The sequence below is a fragment of the Pleurodeles waltl genome, chromosome 6 (genome assembly GCF_031143425.1).
Source record: "Pleurodeles waltl isolate 20211129_DDA chromosome 6, aPleWal1.hap1.20221129, whole genome shotgun sequence".
NCBI classification, from domain to species: Eukaryota; Metazoa; Chordata; class Amphibia; order Caudata; family Salamandridae; genus Pleurodeles; species Pleurodeles waltl.
In genome coordinates this window covers 5,453,664-5,474,634 of record NC_090445.1, presented here as the reverse complement: position 1 = coordinate 5,474,634, position 20,971 = coordinate 5,453,664, and the positions used below count along the sequence as shown (strand labels likewise).

At 50.1% G+C, this 20,971-nt stretch overlaps 1 protein-coding gene across 2 annotated transcripts in view; it reads right to left on the bottom strand.

Moving 5' to 3' along the window:
* SH2D3C (SH2 domain containing 3C) overlaps nucleotides 1–20,971 on the bottom strand; it is a 259,019-nt gene that overhangs the window by 147,995 nt on the left and 90,053 nt on the right. The gene's annotated exons all lie outside the window — the stretch shown is intronic.

Genomic DNA, 20,971 nt, shown 5'->3' with positions numbered 1-20,971 from the left:
GGTCGCAAAACATTAAGGGCCTCATTACGACCCTGACGGCCGGCGGTAAGCTGGTGGTAACACTGCCAACAGGCTGGGGGTGTACCGCCAGCGTATTATGACCATGGCGCATTAGCCACGGCCATACTGCCAGCCCCTCCAACATACCGCCAGGCGGAAGCCTGGCAGTCATAATCCCCAACCGCCAGCCTGTCCATGGCAGTAAACACCGCCATGGAAAGGCTGGCAGTGAGGTGGACTCGGGGGGCCCCAGGCACAGCCCCATCGCGCATTTCACTGCCCGAATTTCGGGCAGTGAAATGCGTAATGGGTGCTGCTGCACCCGCTGCACATCAACATTGCCGCCGGCTCTATTATGAGCCGGCTGCAATGTTGATGTGACTTTTCTGCTGGGCCAGCGGCCGGAAACTCTGCTTCTGTCTGCTGGCCCAGCAGAAAAGTCATGATAGGGAGCCACATATACCGCCAGCACTGGCGGTATAGTGGCGCCCGCAGCTTCAGCGGTCTTCTAGTAAGACCGCTGAAGTCGTAATGAGGGCCTAAGATTTTAAAAGTAGTGGAAACCCATTTGCAAACAGGAAGGGATTTCCAATTCACCCTGTCCCCTTGTGAATGTTGACAAAATATTTCTAAGAGAAGGCAGTGGTGCCATAGGCCGCTCCTTACTCATAAAAAATGTTTGTAAAAGTTTTCATTTGCTTAAAAACACATTTATTTTTAAAGAGAATCGGGCTGCATAAAAAAAATATTGTTTTCAGACGTGTATGAGGCCGGCCCTCTATGTAGTGTGCAAAGCCTAGCACACTGTGCAGGGGGTCCAGGCAACCCCACATTGGCTTCCATCGTAAAAACTAGATCACCTAATGCTCTAATGTTTAAGGTACCTGGTTGAGCAGATAGGCTAATCTTGGAGAAGTGCAAAGCAATTGATGTACTCACAATATCAATCATGCATCTCACACATTCAATGAATTACTTCAGATTTTTATATAAATCTTAAGCCCAAGAATATCACAATCGGTTAAGTAATTATTAAGATATGGACTTTTGAAGTTTTAATAAATGCAGTCTTTCTGTGCGTAATTACTCACCATACTAATCACTAGGCAGTCACTTTTAAAAATGCATATAAAATCGCACAGCTATGTTACCAGGTTCCACTTTTGCAGGTTGGTCAAGGTCATCGGTGGCCACACTGTGCCGGCTGGAGAGGCTCGGGTGACTCCCTGTTCCGGTGGGAGCAGTGTTGAAAAGTCTCTTGGAGCAGGTGCAGGGCCACTACGAGGGACCACTTGGAAAAGGGTGGTTCTTGCAGATTTTAAGGTGGTGCCTTGGGCTCCCCTTGTGGGGGCGAGGTTGCAAGGGGTGAGGGACACTTGGGGCATAGCTGTTTCCTTGTTGCTTAGTCCCAGGGCAGCCGGGTGCAGAGCGAGTTGTTAATCCAGGAGCTGTGCACAATGGAGCCCTTTGGAGATGGAGGTGAATCTCTTGGAGGGCTGCTTACAGGACAACATGCGCACTCTGGCGGGAGGTCCAGGATGTTCCTGAAGTCCCTCAACTGGAGCATCCCTCTTGATCCTTTTTCAGCTCTGGGGAAGCTGGTTTTCTTTTTGTCCGACATCAGCTGGCCGGTACCCAAGGTACTGGTATGGTCCAGCCACCAGAGGGCACACTTGCAGGGTTGGTCCTAGTGGTCGTTGGTGTGTTATCAGGTCTGGCTGCGACTTCTGGTTCAGGAGATATCAGCCGGTCAGTGAAGCGACCCTCACTGGGTTGCTGGTTCTTTGTTGGTTGCAGAGTAGTGCCTCCACTCAGAAGGGAGATCTTGGCCGATTTGTGAACCCTGGAGGTCCTCTGGGTTTCTTGAGGTCAGTCCAGTGTCCAGCTCCTCCGCAGCAGCGGTTGTCGGGTCCTGGGTGCAGCAGGCAAAGTTTGGTGACTTTGTCTTGTGCAGCAGGTCCACAGTTCTCGTGCCTTGGTTCTTCTTTGTCCTTTCGAATCTAATTTCTTGGCCTGGGGAGACCACTAAATACTGAATTTAGTGGGCGTTTAAGGGGGAGAACCTGGTAATGTCCAATGGGACACTTACCTTTAGGTGGCGACACCCACTACAGTGACCACTTCCTGTGGGAAGGGTCGCTGCCCTAAACCTAATTGGCTGTTTTCCTTCCATCCAAGATGGAGGAAAATTAAATAGAGGGTCCACCTCACAGGTAACACCTTAGGGGTGGTGCATTCCAGATGAGGGCACTCCTCCTACCCTTCGCTAGGTTTCCCGTCTTTACTGCTGCCAAAAGTGGGTGTTTGCAGAGGGGGTGTCGGCTGCTGCTAGCAGCAGACTTGGGGGTCGATTTTCAAGGGCTGTAAGCCCTTTGAAGCTCACCGCCAGAGCAATGCACATTCCTGAGGGAACTTCCTGAGATTCCAGCGCCTTGAGACCATCACGGGTGAGTAGCTGCGCTTTACAAATCTTGATTGATTGATTGATTGATTGGGGTGTTAGCTCCTACACCCAGGAAGGGCATTGTCTTACAAACCGGAAAGGCAGGGCTCTCCCCCAAGGTTTGTATATTGGCTGTCTGGAGGTGGCAGCTGGATAAGACCAGTCAACCACCGTGCCAGGTTAGGTTAGCTTTTGCAGGGGACACCTGTAAGGTGACCACTGGGTACATTTAGGGATACATCCAATGCTGGTACCAGTTTGGATTTATTATTCTGAGTTGGTTAATACCAAACAACTCAGGGTGCAGCGTGGCCATCATGCAGTTGGGAAACTCATTTTGACCAGTGTCCAGCACATATATTAAAGTGGCTGCTCTGTTCACTCACTATGTCCCAGGTTTGGGAAGGACACAGTGGGGACATATTGCTCATGCAGCTATGCCCTCACATACAGTATGGAGCACCCTGCCTTAGGGCTGTAAGGCCTGCCAGAGGGGTGTCTTACCCATAGTAAAGGCAGTGTATGGTGGACAGGGCACACAGAGAATGTGCCATGTTGAGTTTGTATTTTAGGTTTGCACGAGGACAATCAGCCTGCAATGGCAGTGCTGGGTGCATCTGGATGCATGGCCCTAGAGGGTGGCACAATCAGTGCTGCTGCCCTCAGGGGTCTACCCATAGAGCCCCATGCTGTGGGTACACAGGTACCATTTACTAGGGATTTAAAGTGGTAGTTAAGGGTGTATCCTATTGTGCCAATGCATCACAACAGATTTAGGGAAAGAGCTCAGGCCCAGGGAACCTGGCTAGCAGGGGCTCTGGGCACTACAATTTCTAGAACAGATTAACATCAGGCAAAAAGTGGGGGCTAACCACGCAAAAAGAGGCCTCACCTCACAACATGGTGGTCTACTGACCCCCACAGGCCACCATCCCTCTGAGGGCAGCGAATCGACGTGGGCTGAAATTTGCAACCTATAGCATTAACATTGGTGAGATAGGTCTGCCCGTCACCCACTACGGTTTGGCATTTCTGAGTCAGTCTGTTATCAGTACATAGGTTGGCTTGCAAAATACCACACTGGTTGCAAAAATACTGGCCGCAGACTGAGAGCCATATTTTGCACAAGTGCTCAGTGCCTCTGGTCCAGTATTCGTGGTGTGTGGTGAACGAGCATTAATCCCCCACATTTAGTGAAGCTATGATCCCTGCATGCACCCTGCATGCACAAGGATGCCTTCCCTGTGTGCTGTACATGAACAAACCAACTTTGTGTGTCACCGGGGTCTTATCCTGGGCTTTGCAGCATTTATAACACAGGATGGCCGCCATTCGCCTGGCTCCTTGGTCTTGGCAGCTCTGCCGGGTACCAAAGTCTTGTGCTCTGGTTGTGGGTTTCCTTCCGGTGGTTGCTATACACAGGAGGGGCGCGTGTATGTGGGTGTGTGTGTGTGTACCTGTGTGTGTGTGTGGGGGGGCGTGTGTCTCTGTGTGTCTGTATGTGTGTGTGTCTGTGTGTGTGTACCTGTGTGTGTGTACATGTGTGTCTCTGTGTGTCTGTATCTGTGTGTGTGTGTGTGTGCGTGTGTGCGTGTGTGTACGTGTGTGTGTACATGTGTGTGTGTGCGTGGGTGTGTCAGTGTATATATGTGTATGTGTGGGGGTGTCTGTGTGTGTGTACCTGTGTGTGGGGGCGTGTGTCTCTGTGTATCTGTGTGTGTGTGTGTGTGTACATGTGTGTCACTGTGTATCTGTGTGGGTGGACCTGTGTGTGTGTACATGTGTGTCTCTGTGTGTCTGTATGTGTGTGCATGTGTGTATGTGTGTGGGTGTGCGTACGTGTGTGTATGTACACGTGTGTCTCTGTGTGTCTGTATGTGTATGTGTGTACCTGTCTGTGTGTACCTGTGTGTGTGTGTGTGTGTGTGTGTGGGAGTCCGTGTGTGTGTGTGCGTGTGTGTGCCTGGGTGTGTGCGTGCCTGTCTCTCTGTGTGTCTGTGTGTATGTATGTGTGAGTGCCTGTCTCTGTGTGTGTGTGTCTGTGTGTGTGTGCTTGGGTGTGCGTGTGCGTGTGTCTGGAGGTGTCTGTGTGTATGTGTGAGTGCCTGTCTCTGTGTGTGTGTGCCTGGGTGTGCGTGTGTGTGTGTCTGGAGGTGTCTGTGTGTGTGTGTGTGTGTCTGGCTGTGTGTATGCGCGTGCCTGTCTCTCTGTGTGTCTGTGTGTATGTATGTGTGAGTGCCTGTCTGTGTGTGTGTGCCTGGGTGTGCGTGTGTGTCTGGAGGTGTCTGTGTGTGTGTGTGTGTGTGTCTGGCTGTGTGTATGCGCGTGCCTGTCTCTCTGTGTGTCTGTGTGTATGTATGTGTGAGTGCCTGTCTGTGTGTGTGTGCCTGGGTGTGCGTGTGTGTGTGTGTCTGGAGGTGTCTGTGTGTGTGTGTGTGTGTCTGGCTGTGTGTATGCGCGTGCCTGTCTCTCTGTGTGTCTGTGTGTATGTGTGAGTGCCTGTCTGTGTGTGTGTGCCTGGGTGTGCGTGTGTGTGTGTGTCTGGAGGTGTCTGTGTGTATGTGTGAGTGCCTGTCTCTGTGTGTGTGTGTCTGTGTGTGTGTGCTTGGGTGTGCGTGTGCGTGTGTCTGGAGGTGTCTGTGTGTATGTGTGAGTGCCTGTCTGTGTGTGTGTGCCTGGGTGTGCGTGTGTGTGTGTCTGGAGGTGTCTCTGTGTGTGTGTGTGTGTCTGGCTGTGTGTATGCGCGTGCCTGTCTCTCTGTGTGTCTGTGTGTATGTATGTGTGAGTGCCTGTCTGTGTGTGTGTGCCTGGGTGTGCGTGTGTGTCTGGAGGTGTCTGTGTGTGTGTGTGTGTGTGTCTGGCTGTGTGTATGCGCGTGCCTGTCTCTCTGTGTGTCTGTGTGTATGTATGTGTGAGTGCCTGTCTGTGTGTGTGTGCCTGGGTGTGCGTGTGTGTGTGTGTCTGGAGGTGTCTGTGTGTGTGTCTGGCTGTGTGTATGCGCGTGCCTGTCTCTCTGTGTGTCTGTGTGTATGTATGTGTGAGTGCCTATCTGTGTGTGTGTGCCTGGGTGTGCGTGTGTGTGTGTGTCTGGAGGTGTCTGTGTGTATGTGTCTGTGTGTACCTGTCTGTGTGTACCTGTGTGTGTGTGTGTGTGTGGGAGTCCGTGTGTGTGTGTGCCTGGGTGTGTGTGTGTGTGTGTGTGTCTGGCTGTGTGTATGCGCGTGCCTGTCTCTCTGTGGGTCTGTGTGTATGTATGTGTGAGTGCCTGTCTGTGTGTGTGTGCCTGGGTGTGCGTGTGTGTGTGTGTCTGGAGGTGTCTGTGTGTGTGTGTGTGTGTCTGGCTGTGTGTATGCGCGTGCCTGTCTCTCTGTGTGTCTGTGTGTATGTGTGAGTGCCTGTCTGTGTGTGTGTGCCTGGGTGTGCGTGTGTGTGTGTCTGGAGGTGTCTGTGTGTGTGTGTGTGTGTGTCTGGCTGTGTGTATGCGCGTGCCTGTCTCTCTGTGTGTCTGTGTGTATGTATGTGTGAGTGCCTGTCTGTGTGTGTGTGCCTGGGTGTGCGTGTGTGTGTGTGTCTGGAGGTGTCTGTGTGTGTGTCTGGCTGTGTGTATGCGCGTGCCTGTCTCTCTGTGTGTCTGTGTGTATGTATGTGTGAGTGCCTGTCTGTGTGTGTGTGCCTGGGTGTGCGTGTGTGTGTGTGTCTGGAGGTGTGTGTGTGTGTGTGTGTGTGTCTGGCTGTGTGTATGCGCGTGCCTGTCTCTCTGTGTGTGCACGTCCTCCCTGGCGGGGGACACACGTCAGCGCCCCCGCTCCCCACCCCGAGGCCGGTGTTTCCTCTCTGAGGCAGGGCTGGGTGTTCCCTCCCTTTGTGTGCAGCAGCACGTCCTGTGCATCCCCAGAATAGCCCGGGGCCAGAGGTCGGGGTGCAGGAAGTGAGCCCCGGTCCCTGTCTGGGCCCCTGCCAGAGCAGACACCCCAGAGGGGGAGGGGGCGCCTCAATACTGCCGGAGCGTCCTTGCGGGAAGCCCCCCGCACTTCAACACAACGGGGCAAAACTCGCAAACAGCACTCAGGGCGCAGTGTTAGTCCGGTGACTCTTCTGCTCAGGAAACTCGACCCCTGGACTGGACAAGATGAACCACAGGCTCTGTCGCGTCGCAGGTTGTGTCAAGTTACCCCCTCTTCATCATCACCTGTCTAGCGCATCGACCGCGGGGGATCTAAGCACTACACAATGTGTTCTGATCCGGTGTCCTGAAGTAGCAGGGTCTCTGCCTCCCTGATGGATTCAGGAAGAGGCTTCCAAAGGCGATGGGCATCGGGGCAGAGACTGGCAGAGAAGAGGCACTGGGTACCGAAGCAGAGACTGGCAGAGAAGAGGCACTGGGTACCGAAGCAGAGACTGGCAGAGAAGAGGCAATGACTCCCTGTAGGAGGCTGGACTGGCTTGTAGTGAGTACCAAGGGGTACTTGCACCTTGCACCAGGCCCAGTTATCCCTTATTAGTGTATAGGGTGTCTAGCAGCTTAGGCTGATAGATAATGGTAGCTTAGCAGAGCAGCTTAGGCTGAACTAGGAGACGAGTGAAGCTCCTACAGTACCACTAGTGTCATATGCACAATATCATAAGAAAACACAATACACAGATATACTAAAAATAAAGGTACTTTATTTTTATGACAATATGCCAAAAGTATCTCAGTGAGTACCCTCAGTATGAGTATAGCAAATATACACAAGATATATGTACACAATACCAGAAATATGCAGTAATAGCAAAAGGAAGTAATGCAAGCAATGTAAAGTTACAGTAGATTGCAATAGGAGCACATAGGTATAGGGGCAACACAAACCATATACTCCAAAAGTGGAATGCGAACCACGAATGGACCCCAAACCTATGTGAGCTTGTAGAGGGTCGCTGGGACTGTAAGAAAACAGTGAGCGTTAGAAAAATAGCCCACCCCAAGACCCTGAAAAGTAGGTGTAAAGTCCACCTAAGTTCCCCAAAGAGCACGGAAGTCGTGATAGGGGAATTCTGCAAGGAAGACCAACACCAGCAATGCAACAACGATGGATTTCCGGACGAGAGTACCTGTGGAACAAGGGGACCAAGTCCAAGAGTCTCGACAAAGTCGAGATTGGGCAGATGCCCAGGAAATGCCAGCTGAGGTTGCAAAGAAGCTGCCACTGGATGGTAGAAGCTGTGATTTCTGCAAGAACGAAGAGGACTAGGAACTTCCCCTTTGAGGATGGATGTCCCACGTCGTGAAGAAGCTTGCAGAGGTGTTCCCACGCAGAAAGACCGCAAACAAGCCTTGCTAGCTATAAGGGTCGCGGTTAGGGTTTTTGGATGCTGCTGTGGCCCAGGAGGGACCAGGATGTTCCCAATTGCGTGAGGAGACAGAGGGGTCATCCAGCAAGACAAAGAGCCCACTCAGAAGCAAGCAGCACCCGCAGAAGTGCCGGAACAGACATTATGAAGTGGAGTGAACCGGAGCTCACCCGAAGTCACAAAAGAAGGTCCCACGATGCCGGAGGACATCTCAGGAGGTCGTGCACTGCAGGTTAGAGTGCCGGGGACCCAGGCTTGGCTGTGCACAAAGGAAATCCTCGGTGAGTGCACAGGAGCTGGAGCAGCTGCAAATCACGCGGTTCCCAGCAATGCAGTCTAGCGTGGGGAGGCAAGGACTTACCTCCACCAAACTTGGACTGAAGAGTCACTGGACTGTGGGAGTCACTTGGACAGAGTTGCTGGATTCAAGGGACCTCGCTCGTCGTGCTGAGAGGAGACTCAGAGGACCGGTGATGCAGTCTTTTGGTGCCTGCGGTTGCAGGGGGAAGATTCCGTCGACCCACGGGAGATTTCTTCGGAGCTTCTAGTGCAGAGAGGAGGAAGACTACCCCCACAGCATGCACCACCAGGAAAACAGTCGAGAAAGCGGCCGGATCAGCGTTACAAGGTCGCAGTAGTCGTCTTTGCTACTTTGTTGCGGTTTTGCAGGCTTCCAGAGCAGTCAGCGGTCGATTCCGTGGCAGAAGGTGAAGAGAGAGATGCAGAGGAACTCTGATGAGCTCTTGCATTCGTTATCTAAAGAATTCCCCAAAGCAGAGACCCTAAATAGCCAGAAAAGGAGGTTTGGCTACTTAGGAGAGAGGATAGGCTAGCAACACCTGGAGGAGCCTATCAGAAGGAGTCTCTGATGTCACCTGCTGGCACTGGCCACTCAGAGCAGTCCAGTGTGCCAGCAGCACCTCTGTTTCCAAGATGGCAGAGGTCTGGAGCACACTGGAGGAGCTCTGGGCACCTCCCAGGGGAGGTGCAGGTCAGGGGAGTGGTCACTCCCCTTTCCTTTGTCCAGTTTCGTGCCAGAGCAGGGCTGGGGGATCCCTGAACTGGTGTAGAGTGGCTTATGCAGAAATGGGCACCATCTGTGCCCATAAAAGCATTTCCAGAGGCTGGGGGAGGCTACTCCTCCCCAGCCTTAACACCTTTTTTCAAATGGAGAGGGTGTAACACCCTCTCTCTGAGGAAGTCCTTTGTTCTGCCTTCCTGGGCCAAGCCTGGCTGGACCCCAGGAGGGTAGAAACCTGTCTGATGGGTTGGCAGCAGCAGCAGCTGCGGTGAAACCCCGGGAAAGGTAGTTTGGCAGTACCCGGGTCTGAGCTAGAGACTTGGGTGATCATGGAATTGTCTCCCCAATGCCAGAATGGCATTGGGGTGACAATTCCATGATCTTAGACATGTTACATGGCCATGTTCGGAGTTACCATTGTGACGCTATACATATGTCGTGACATATGTATAGTGCACGCGTGTAATGGTGTCCCCGCACTCACAAAGTCCGGGGAATTTGCCCTGAACAATGTGGGAGCACCTTGGCTAGTGCCAGGGTGCCCACACACTAAGTAACTTAGCACCCAACCTTTACCAGGTAAAGGTTAGACATATAGGTGACTTATAAGTTACTTAAGTGCAGTGGTGTAGGAAAGTACCATCTTGCCTGGCATGTTACCCCCATTTTTCACTGTATATATGTTGTTTTAGTTGTATGTGTCACTGGGACCCTGGTAACCCAGGGCCCCAGTGCTCATAAGTGTGCCTGAATGTGTTACCTGTGTAGTGACTAACTGTCTCACTGAGGCTCTGCTAATCAGAACCTCAGTGGTTATGCTCTCTCATTTCTTTCTAAATTGTCACTAACAGGCTAGTGACCACTTTTACCAATTTACATTGGCTTACTGGAACACCCTTATAATTCCCTAGTATATGGTACTGAGGTACCCAGGGTATTGGGGTTCCAGGAGATCCCTATGGGCTGCAGCATTTCTTTTGCCACCCATAGGGAGCTCTGACAATTCTTACACAGGCCTGCCACTGCAGCCTGAGTGAAATAACGTCCACGTTATTTCACAGCCATTTTACACTGCACTTAAGTAACTTATAAGTCACCTATATGTCTAACCTTTACCTGGTAAAGGTTAGGTGCAAAGTTACTTAGTGTGAGGGCACCCTGGCACTAGCCAAGGTGCCCCCACATTGTTCAGAGCCAATTCACTGAACTTTGTGAGTGCGGGGACACCATTACACGCGTGCACTACATATAGGTCACCACCTATATGTAGCTTCGCCATGGTAACTCCGAATGTGGCCATGTAACATGTCTATGATCATGGAATTGCCCCCTCTATGCCATCCTGCCATTGTTGGTACAATTCCATGATCCCAGTGGTCTGTAGCACAGACCCTGGTACTGCCAGACTGCCCTTCCTGGGGTTTCACTGCAGCTGCTGCTGCTGCCAACCCCTCAGACAGGCAGCTGCCCTCCTGGGGTCCAGCCAGGCCTGGCCCAGGATGGCAGAACAAAGAACTTCCTCTGAGAGAGGGTGTGACACCCTCTCCCTTTGGAAAATGGTGTGAAGGCAGGGGAGGAGTAGCCTCCCCCAGCCTCTGGAAATGCTTTGTTGGGCACAGATGTGCCCAATTCTGCATAAGCCAGTCTACACCGGTTCAGGGACCCCTTAGCCCCTGCTCTGGCGTGAAACTGGACAAAGGAAAGGGGAGTGACCACTCCCCTGACCTGCACCTCCCCTGGGAGGTGTCCAGAGCTCCTCCAGTGTGCTCCAGACCTCTGCCATCTTGGAAACAGAGGTGCTGCTGGCACACTGGACTGCTCTGAGTGGCCAGTGCCACCAGGTGACGTCAGAGACTCCTTGTGATAGGCTCCTTCAGGTGTTAGTAGCCTTTCCTCTCTCCTAGGTAGCCAAACCCTCTTTTCTGGCTATTTAGGGTCTCTGTCTCTGGGGAAACTTTAGATAACGAATGCATGAGCTCAGCCGAGTTCCTCTGCATCTCCCTCTTCACCTTCTGATAAGGAAACGACCGCTGACCGCGCTGGAAGCCTGCAAACCTGCAACATAGTAGCAAAGACGACTACTGCAACTCTGTAACGCTGATCCTGCCGCCTTCTCAACTGTTTTCCTGCTTGTGCATGCTGTGGGGGTAGCCTGCCTCCTCTCTGCACCAGAAGCTCCGAAGAAATCTCCCGTGGGTCGACGGAATCTTCCCCCTGCAACCGCAGGCACGAAAAAGCTGCATTACCGGTCCCTTGGGTCTCCTCTCAGCACGACGAGCGAGGTCACTCGAATCCAGCGACACCGTCCAAGTGACCCCCACAGTCCAGTGACTCTTCAGCCCAAGTTTGGTGGAGGTAAGTCCTTGCCTCACCTCGCTGGGCTGCATTGCTGGGAACCGCGACTTTGCAAGCTACTCCGGCCCCTGTGCACTTCCGGCGGAAATCCTTCGTGCACAGCCAAGCCTGGGTCCACGGCACTCTAACCTGCATTGCACGACTTTCTAAGTTGGTCTCCGGCGACGTGGGACTCCTTTGTGCAACTTCGGCGAGCACCGTTTCACGCATCCTCGTAGTGCCTGTTTCTGGCACTTCTCCGGGTGCTACCTGCTTCAGTGAGGGCTCTTTGTCTTGCTCGATGTCCCCTCTCTCTGCAGGTCCAATTTGCGACCTCCTGGTCCCTCCTGGGCCCCAGCAGCGTCCAAAAACGCCAAACGCACGATTTGCGTGTAGCAAGGCTTGTTGGCGTCCATCCGGCGGGAAAACACTTCTGCACGACTCTCCAAGGCGTGGGGGATCCATCCTCCAAAGGGGAAGTCTCTAGCCCTTGTCGTTCTTGCAGTATTCACAGTTCTTCAGCCTAGTAAGAGCTTCTTTGCACCAACCGCTGGCATTTCTTGGGCATCTGCCCATCTCCGAGTTGCTTGTGACATTTGGACTTGGTCCCCTTGTTCCACAGGTACCCTCAGTCAGGAATCCATCGTTGTTGCATTGCTGATTTGTGTTTTCCTTGCATTTTTCCTCTAACACGACTACTTTGTCCTTAGGGGAACTTTAGTGCACTTTGCACTCACTTTTCAGGGTCTTGGGGAGGGTTATTTTGCTAACTCTCACTATTTTCTAATAGTCCCAGCGACCCTCTACAAGGTCACATAGGTTTGGGGTCCATTTGTGGTTCGCATTCCACTTTTGGAGTATATGGTTTGTGTTGCCCCTATCCCTATGTTTCCCCATTGCATCCTATTGTAACTATACATTGTTTGCACTGTTTTCTAAGACTATACTGCATATTTTTGCTATTGTGTATATATATCTTGTGTATATTTCCTATCCTCTCCCTGAGGGTACACTCTAAGATACTTTGGCATATTGTCATAAAAATAAAGTACCTTTATTTTTAGTATAACTGTGTATTGTGTTTTCTTATGATATTGTGCATATGACACTAAGTGGTACTGTGGTAGCTTCACACGTCTCCTAGTTCAGCCTGAGCTGCTCTGCTAAGCTACCACTATCTATCAGCCTAAGCTGCTAGACACCCTATACACAAATAAGGGATAACTGGGCCTGGTGCAAAGTGCAAGTACCCCTTGGTACTCACTACAAGCCAGTCCAGCCTCCTACATTGGTTGTGCAGTGGTGGGATAAGTGCTTGAGACTACTTACCACTCTTATCATTGTACTTTTCATAAGAGAAAAATATACAAAACAAGGTCAGTGTATATACACATAGGCAAAAAGTTTTGCATTTCCTCTTTTCACTCTTTTCTAAGTGCTGAAAAGTACTTCTAAACTTTCAAAAAGTTCTTAAAAGTTTAAAAAGTTTTTTTCTGTCTTTCCAAAAAGTTCTGAAAACTTTTTTCTCTTTTTCTATCACTTCAACTCTCTCTAAAAAATGTCTGGCACAGGAAAAAATGTTGAACTGTCCAAACTTGCATATGATCACCTTAGCTGGAAAGGAGCAAGGAGTCTCTGCATAGAGAGAGGTTTGAGTGTAGGGAAGAATCCTTCTTTAGAACTGTTAATTAATATGCTTAGAGTACAGGATAAGGCCATAAGTGCCCAATCTGTAGAAAAAGTAGCTAATGGTTCTCAATCTGATCCAGGGACTCCCCCAGGAAAAGGTTCAGGAAAGAAACTTCTCAGCCTGCCCATTACTAGACAGTCTAGCATAGTTGGTACAGAGGTTGAATCACACCATACTAATGGTGTGCTCTCACATTATACTGGTAGCCAAGCTGTTAGGGTGCCCTCTGTAAGGGACAGGTCTCCTTCTGTTCATTCCCATCATACCTCTGTATCTAGAAATGTCCCTCCCACCCACCCTGATGACAGATTGTTAGAAAGGGAGCTCAATAGATTGAGAGTGGAACAAACCAGACTGAAGCTCAAGAAGCAACAGCTGGATTTGGATAGACAGTCTTTAGAAATAGAGAGGGAAAGACAGAAGTTGGGTTTAGAAACCCATGGTGGCAGCAGCAGTATTCCCCATAGTCATCCTGCAAAAGAGCATGATTCCAGGAATCTGCACAAGATAGTTCCCCCTTATAAGGAGGGGGATGACATTAACAAGTGGTTTGCTGCACTTGAGAGGGCCTGTGCTGTACAGGATGTCCCTCAAAAGCAGTGGGCTGCTATCCTATGGCTATCATTTAGTGGAAAAGGTAGGGATAGGCTCCTTACAGTGAAAGAAAATGATGCCAATAATTTCCAAGTTCTTAAGAATGCACTCCTGGATGGTTATGGCTTAACCACTGAACAGTACAGGATAAAGTTCAGAGAGACCAAAAAGGAGTCTTCACAAGACTGGGTTGATTTCATTGACCAGGCAGTGAAGGCCTTGGAGGGGTGGTTACATGGCAGTAAAGTTACTGATTATGACAGCCTGTATAACTTGATCCTGAGAGAGCATATTCTTAATAATTGTGTGTCTGATTTGTTGCACCAGTACTTGGTGGACTCTGATCTGACCTCTCCCCAAGAATTGGGAAAGAAGGCAGACAAATGGGTCAGAACAAGAGTGAACAGAAAAGTTCATACAGGGGGTGACAAAGATGGCAACAAAAAGAAGGATGGTAAGTCTTCTGACAAGGGTGGGGACAAATCTAAAAATGAGTCTTCATCAGGCCCACAAAAACACTCTGGTGGGGGTGGTGGGCCCAAATCCTCCTTTAATCAGAACAAGGAAAAGAAACCATGGTGCTATTTATGTAAAATAAAAGGCCATTGGACAACAGATCCCAGTTGTCCAAAGAAAGGCACCACAGCTCCTACCACTACAACCCCTACTGCTACACCTAGTGTCCCTACTAATAGCAGTGGTGGTGGGAGCAAACCTACTAATAGCCAATCCAAGGGAGTAGCTGGGCTCACTTTTGGTAATTTAGTTGGGGTTGGTCTGATTAGGGAGACCACAGAGGCTACTTTAGTCTCTGAAGGGGCTATTGACTTAGCCACTTTGGTTGCTTGCCCCCATAACTTGGAGAAGTACAAGCAACTAACCCTGATAAATGGTGTTGAGGTCCAGGCCTACAGGGACACAGGTGCCAGTGTCACAATGGTGATTGAGAAACTGGTGCACCCTGAACAACACATACTTGGACACCAGTACCAAGTAACCGATGCTCACAACATAACACAAAGCCACCCCATGGCTGTTGTAAATCTCAACTGGGGGGGGGTAACTGGTCCAAAGAAAGTTGTGGTAGCTTCAGATTTACCTGTAGACTGTCTATTAGGGAATGATTTGGAGACATCAGCTTGGTCAGATGTGGAGTTGGAGGCCCATGCAGCAATGCTGGGCATCCCAGGGCATATTCTTGCTTTAACAAGGGCTCAGGCCAAAAAGCAAAAAGGACAGGGAAGCTTGGATCCTGGAACAATGGACCAAGTGCTCCCTAAAGCTAGGGCTAGTAGAAGCAAACCACTTCCTACTATCCCTCCCTCTACAGTGGATTCTACTTCTGAGGAAGAAGAATTCCCTCCCTGTGCAGAACCTACACCAGAGGAGCTTGAAGCAGACACTGCTGAGCTTTTGGGTGAAGGGGGGCCTGCCAGAGAGGAGCTGAGTGTGGCACAGCAAACCTGTCCCACATTAGAGGGTCTCAGACAGCAAGCTGTCAAACAGGCTAATGGGGATGTCAGTGACTCTCACAGAGTTTACTCGGAGGACAACCTCTTGTACACTGAGCATAGGGATCCTAAACCTGGAGCTGCCAGGAGATTAGTGATTCCTCAGGAGTACAGAAAGTTCCTCCTAACACTGGCACATGACATTCCCTTAGCTGGGCACCTGGGTCAAATGAAAACTTGGGACAGATTGGTACCATTGTTTCATTGGCCTAGGATGTCTGAGGACACAAAGGAATTTTGTAAGTCCTGTGAAACCTGTCAAGCCAGTGGCAAGACAGGTGGCACTCCAAAGGCACCCCTTATCCCACTGCCTGTGGTTGGGGTTCCCTTTGAAAGGGTAGGGGTTGACATAGTTGGCCCCCTTGACCCTCCTACTGCTTCAGGCAATAGGTTTATCTTGGTGGTAGTGGACCATGCCACAAGATATCCTGAAGCAATTCCTTTAAGGACCACTACAGCTCCTGCAGTGGCAAAGGCCCTCCTGGGAATATTTTCCAGGGTGGGCTTCCCAAAGGAAGTAGTATCAGACAGAGGAAGCAATTTCATGTCTGCATACTTAAAGGCCATGTGGAAGGAGTGTGGTGTAACTTACAAGTTCACAACACCCTATCATCCACAAACAAATGGACTGGTAGAGAGATTTAATAAAACTCTCAAAGGCATGATTATGGGACTCCCTGAAAAACTCCGCAGGAGATGGGATATCCTTCTACCATGCCTCCTTTTTGCCTACAGGGAGGTACCCCAGAAAGGAGTGGGCTTCAGCCCCTTTGAACTTCTTTTTGGACACCCTGTTAGGGGTCCACTCACACTTGTAAAGGAGGGTTGGGAACAACCTTTAAAAGCTCCTAAGCAGGATATTGTGGATTATGTACTTGGCCTCAGATCAAGCATGGCTGAGTACATGAAAAAGGCCAGTAAAAACCTTCAGGCCAGCCAAGAGCTCCAGAAGCAATGGCATGATCAGAAGGCTGTTTTGGTTCAGTACCAACCAGGGCAGAAAGTGTGGGTCTTGGAGCCTGTGGCCCCAAGAGCACTCCAAGATAAATGGAGTGGTCCACACACAATTGTTGAAAAGAAGGGTGAAGTCACCTACTTGGTTGACTTAGGCACTGCCAGGAGTCCCCTTAGGGTGCTCCATGTCAACCGCCTGAAACCCTACTATGACAGGGCTAATCTCACCCTGCTCATGGCAACAGATGAGGGACAGGAAGAAGACAGTGATCCTCTACCTGATCTCTTCTCTTCCACAGAACAAGATGCTCTTGTGGAAGGTGTAGTTTTGGCTGATTGTCTTACTGCTGAGCAGAAAGATAATTGCATAAATCTCCTAGGACAATTTTCAGAACTCTTCTCCATTGTGCCAGGCACCACTTCTTGGTGTGAGCACACTATAGATACTGGAGACAGTTTACCTGTCAAAAGTAAGATCTATAGGCAGCCTGACCATGTCAGGGACTGCATAAAGCAAGAAGTTCAGAAAATGTTGGAACTAGGAGTGGTTGAGCACTCTGACAGTCCATGGGCTTCTCCTGTGGTACTGGTACCAAAACCCAATTCTAAAGATGGAAAGAAGGAAATGAGGTTTTGTGTAGACTATAGAGGTCTCAACTTGGTAACCAAAACTGATGCTCACCCTATACCCAGGGCAGATGAGCTCATAGATACACTGGCATCTGCCAAGTATCTAAGCACTTTTGATTTGACTGCAGGGTATTGGCAGATCAAATTGTCAAAAGATGCTAAACCTAAGACTGCATTTTCGACCATTGGAGGACATTACCAGTTTACTGTAATGCCTTTTGGTTTGAAAAATGCACCTGCCACTTTTCAGAGGTTGGTGAACACAGTCCTGCAAGGGCTGGAAGCTTTCAGTGCAGCATATTTGGATGATATAGCTGTCTTTAGCTCCAGCTGGGATGATCACCTGGTCCACCTTTGGAAAGTTTTGGAGGCCCTGCAAAAGGCAGGCCTCACTATCAAGGCTTCAAAGTGCCAGATAGGGCAGGGTAAGGTGGTTTATCTGGGACACCTTGTTGGTGGGGAACAGATTGCACCACTTCAGGGGAAAATCCAAACTATTATTGATTGGGTTCCCCCTACCACTCACACTCAGGTGAGAGCCTTCCTAGGCCTCACTGGGTATTACAGGAGGTTCATTAAGAACTATGGCTCCATTGCAGCCCCTCTTAATGACCTCACATCCAAGAAAATGCCTAAAAAGGTATTATGGACAGCAAACTGTCAGAAAGCTTTTGAGGAGCTGAAGCAGGCCATGTGCTCTGCACCTGTCCTGAAAAGCCCTTGTTACTCTAAAAAATTCTATGTCCAAACTGATGCATCTGAATTAGGAGTAGGGGCAGTCCTATCACAACTTAATTCTGAGGGCCAGGATCAACCTGTTGCTTTTATTAGTAGAAGGTTGACCCCTAGAGAAAAGCGTTGGTCTGCCATAGAGAGGGAGGCCTTTGCTGTGGTCTGGCCTCTGAAGAAGTAGAGGCCATACCTGTTTGGCACTCACTTCATTGTTCAGACAGACCACAAACCTCTACTTTGGCTAAAACAAATGAAGGGTGAAAATCCTAAATTGTTGAGGTGGTCCATATCCCTACAGGGAATGGACTATACAGTGGAACATAGACCTGGGAGTAGCCACTCCAATGCAGATGGACTCTCCAGATATTTCCACTTAGACAATGAAGACTCATCAGGTAATGGCTAGTCTTATTGTCCTTCGTTTGGGGGGGGGTTGTGTAGGAAAGTACCATCTTGCCTGGCATGTTACCCCCATTTTTCACTGTATATATGTTGTTTTAGTTGTATGTGTCACTGGGACCCTGGTAACCCAGGGCCCCAGTGCTCATAAGTGTGCCTGAATGTGTTACCTGTGTAGTGACTAACTGTCTCACTGAGGCTCTGCTAATCAGAACCTCAGTGGTTATGCTCTCTCATTTCTTTCTAAATTGTCACTAACAGGCTAGTGACCACTTTTACCAATTTACATTGGCTTACTGGAACACCCTTATAATTCCCTAGTATATGGTACTGAGGTACCCAGGGTATTGGGGTTCCAGGAGATCCCTATGGGCTGCAGCATTTCTTTTGCCACCCATAGGGAGCTCTGACAATTCTTACACAGGCCTGCCACTGCAGCCTGAGTGAAATAACGTCCATGTTATTTCACAGCCATTTTACACTGCACTTAAGTAACTTATAAGTCACCTATATGTCTAACCTTTACCTGGTAAAGGTTAGGTGCAAAGTTACTTAGTGTGAGGGCACCCTGGCACTAGCCAAGGTGCCCCCACATTGTTCAGAGCCAATTCACTGAACTTTGTGAGTGCGGGGACACCATTACACGCGTGCACTACATATAGGTCACCACCTATATGTAGCTTCGCCATGGTAACTCCGAATGTGGCCATGTAACATGTCTATGATCATGGAATTGCCCCCTCTATGCCATCCTGGCATTGTTGGTACAATTCCATGATCCCAGTGGTCTGTAGCACAGACCCTGGTACTGCCAGACTGCCCTTCCTGGGGTTTCACTGCAGCTGCTGCTGCTGCCAACCCCTCAGACAGGCAGCTGCCCTCCTGGGGTCCAGCCAGGCCTGGTCCAGGATGGCAGAACAAAGAACTTCCTCTGAGAGAGGGTGTGACACCCTCTCCCTTTGGAAAATGGTGTGAAGGCAGGGGAGGAGTAGCCTCCCCCAGCCTCTGGAAATGCTTTGTTGGGCACAGATGTGCCCAATTCTGCATAAGCCAGTCTACACCGGTTCAGGGACCCCTTAGCCCCTGCTCTGGCGCGAAACTGGACAAAGGAAAGGGGAGTGACCACTCCCCTGACCTGCACCTCCCCTGGGAGGTGTCCAGAGCTCCTCCAGTGTGCTCCAGACTTCTGCCATCTTGGAAACAGAGGTGCTGCTGGCACACTGGACTGCTCTGAGTGGCCAGTGCCACCAGGTGACGTCAGAGACTCCTTGTGATAGGCTCCTTCAGGTGTTAGTAGCCTTTCCTCTCTCCTAGGTAGCCAAACCCTCTTTTCTGGCTATTTAGGGTCTCTGTCTCTGGGGAAACTTTAGATAACGAATGCATGAGCTCAGCCGAGTTCCTCTGCATCTCCCTCTTCACCTTCTGATAAGGAAACGACCGCTGACCGCGCTGGAAGCCTGCAAACCTGCAACATAGTAGCAAAGACGACTACTGCAACTCTGTAACGCTGATCCTGCCGCCTTCTCGACTGTTTTCCTGCTTGTGCATGCTGTGGGGGTAGCCTGCCTCCTCTCTGCACCAGAAGCTCCCGTGGGTCGACGGAATCTTCCCCCTGCAACCGCAGGCACCAAAAAGCTGCATTACCGGTCCCTTGGGTCTCCTCTCAGCACGACGAGCGAGGTCCCTCGAATCCAGCGACACCGTCCAAGTGACCCCCACAGTCCAGTGACTCTTCAGCCCAAGTTTGGTGGAGGTAAGTCCTTGCCTCACCTCGCTGGGCTGCATTGCTGGGAACCGCGACTTTGCAAGCTACTCCGGCCCCTGTGCACTTCCGGCGGAAATCCTTCTTGCACAGCCAAGCCTGGGTCCACGGCACTCTAACCTGCATTGCACGACTTTCTAAGTTGGTCTCCGGCGACGTGGGACTCCTTTGTGCAACTTCGGCGAGCACCGTTTCACGCATCCTCGTAGTGCCTGTTTCTGGCACTTCTCCGGGTGCTACCTGCTTCAGTGAGGGCTCTTTGTCTTGCTCGACGTCCCCTCTCTCTGCAGGTCCAATTTGCGACCTCCTGGTCCCTCCTGGGCCCCAGCAGCGTCCAAAAACGCCAAACGCACGATTTACGTGTAGCAAGGCTTGTTGGCGTCCATCCGGCGGGAAAACACTTCTGCACGACTCTCCAAGGCGTGGGGGATCCATCCTCCAAAGGGGAAGTCTCTAGCCCTTGTCGTTCTTGCAGTATTCACAGTTCTTCAGCCTAGTAAGAGCTTCTTTGCACCAACCGCTGGCATTTCTTGGGCATCTGCCCATCTCCGAGTTGCTTGTGACTTTTGGACTTGGTCCCCTTGTTCCACAGGTACCCTCAGTCAGGAATCCATCGTTGTTGCATTGCTGATTTGTGTTTTCCTTGCATTTTTCCTCTAACACGACTACTTTGTCCTTAGGGGAACTTTAGTGCACTTTGCACTCACTTTTCAGGGTCTTGGGGAGGGTTATTTTGCTAACTCTCACTATTTTCTAATAGTCCCAGCGACCCTCTACAAGGTCACATAGGTTTGGGGTCCATTCGTGGTTCGCATTCCACTTTTGGAGTATATGGTTTGTGTTGCCCCTATCCCTATGTTTCCCCATTGCATCCTATTGTAACTATACATTGTTTGCACTGTTTTCTAAGACTATACTGCATATTTTTGCTATTGTGTATATATATCTTGTGTATATTTCCTATCCTCTCCCTGAGGGTACACTCTAAGATACTTTGGCATATTGTCATAAAAATAAAGTACCTTTATTTTTAGTATAACTGTGTATTGTGTTTTCTTATGATATTGTGCATATGACACTAAGTGGTACTGTGGTAGCTTCACACGTCTCCTAGTTCAGCCTGAGCTGCTCTGCTAAGCTACCATTATCTATCAGCCTAAGCTGCTAGACACCCTATACACTAATAAGGGATAACTGGGCCTGGTGCAAAGTGCAAGTACCCCTTGGTACTCACTACAAGCCAGTCCAGCCTCCTACAAGTGGTAAATGGCTGTGAAATAACGTGAACGTTATTTCACTCAGGCTGCAATGGCAGGCCTGTGTAAGGATTGTCAGAGCTCCCTATGGGTGGCAAAAGAAATGCTGCAGCCCATAGGGATCTCCTGGAACCCCAATACCCTGGGTACCTCAGTACCATATACTAGTGAATTATAAGGGTGTTCCAGTATGCCAATGTAAATTGGTGAAATTGGTCACTAGCCTGTTAGTGACAATTTGGAAAGAAATGAGAGAGCATAACCACTGAGGTTCTGGATAGCAGAGCCTCAGTGAGACAGTTAGTCATAACACA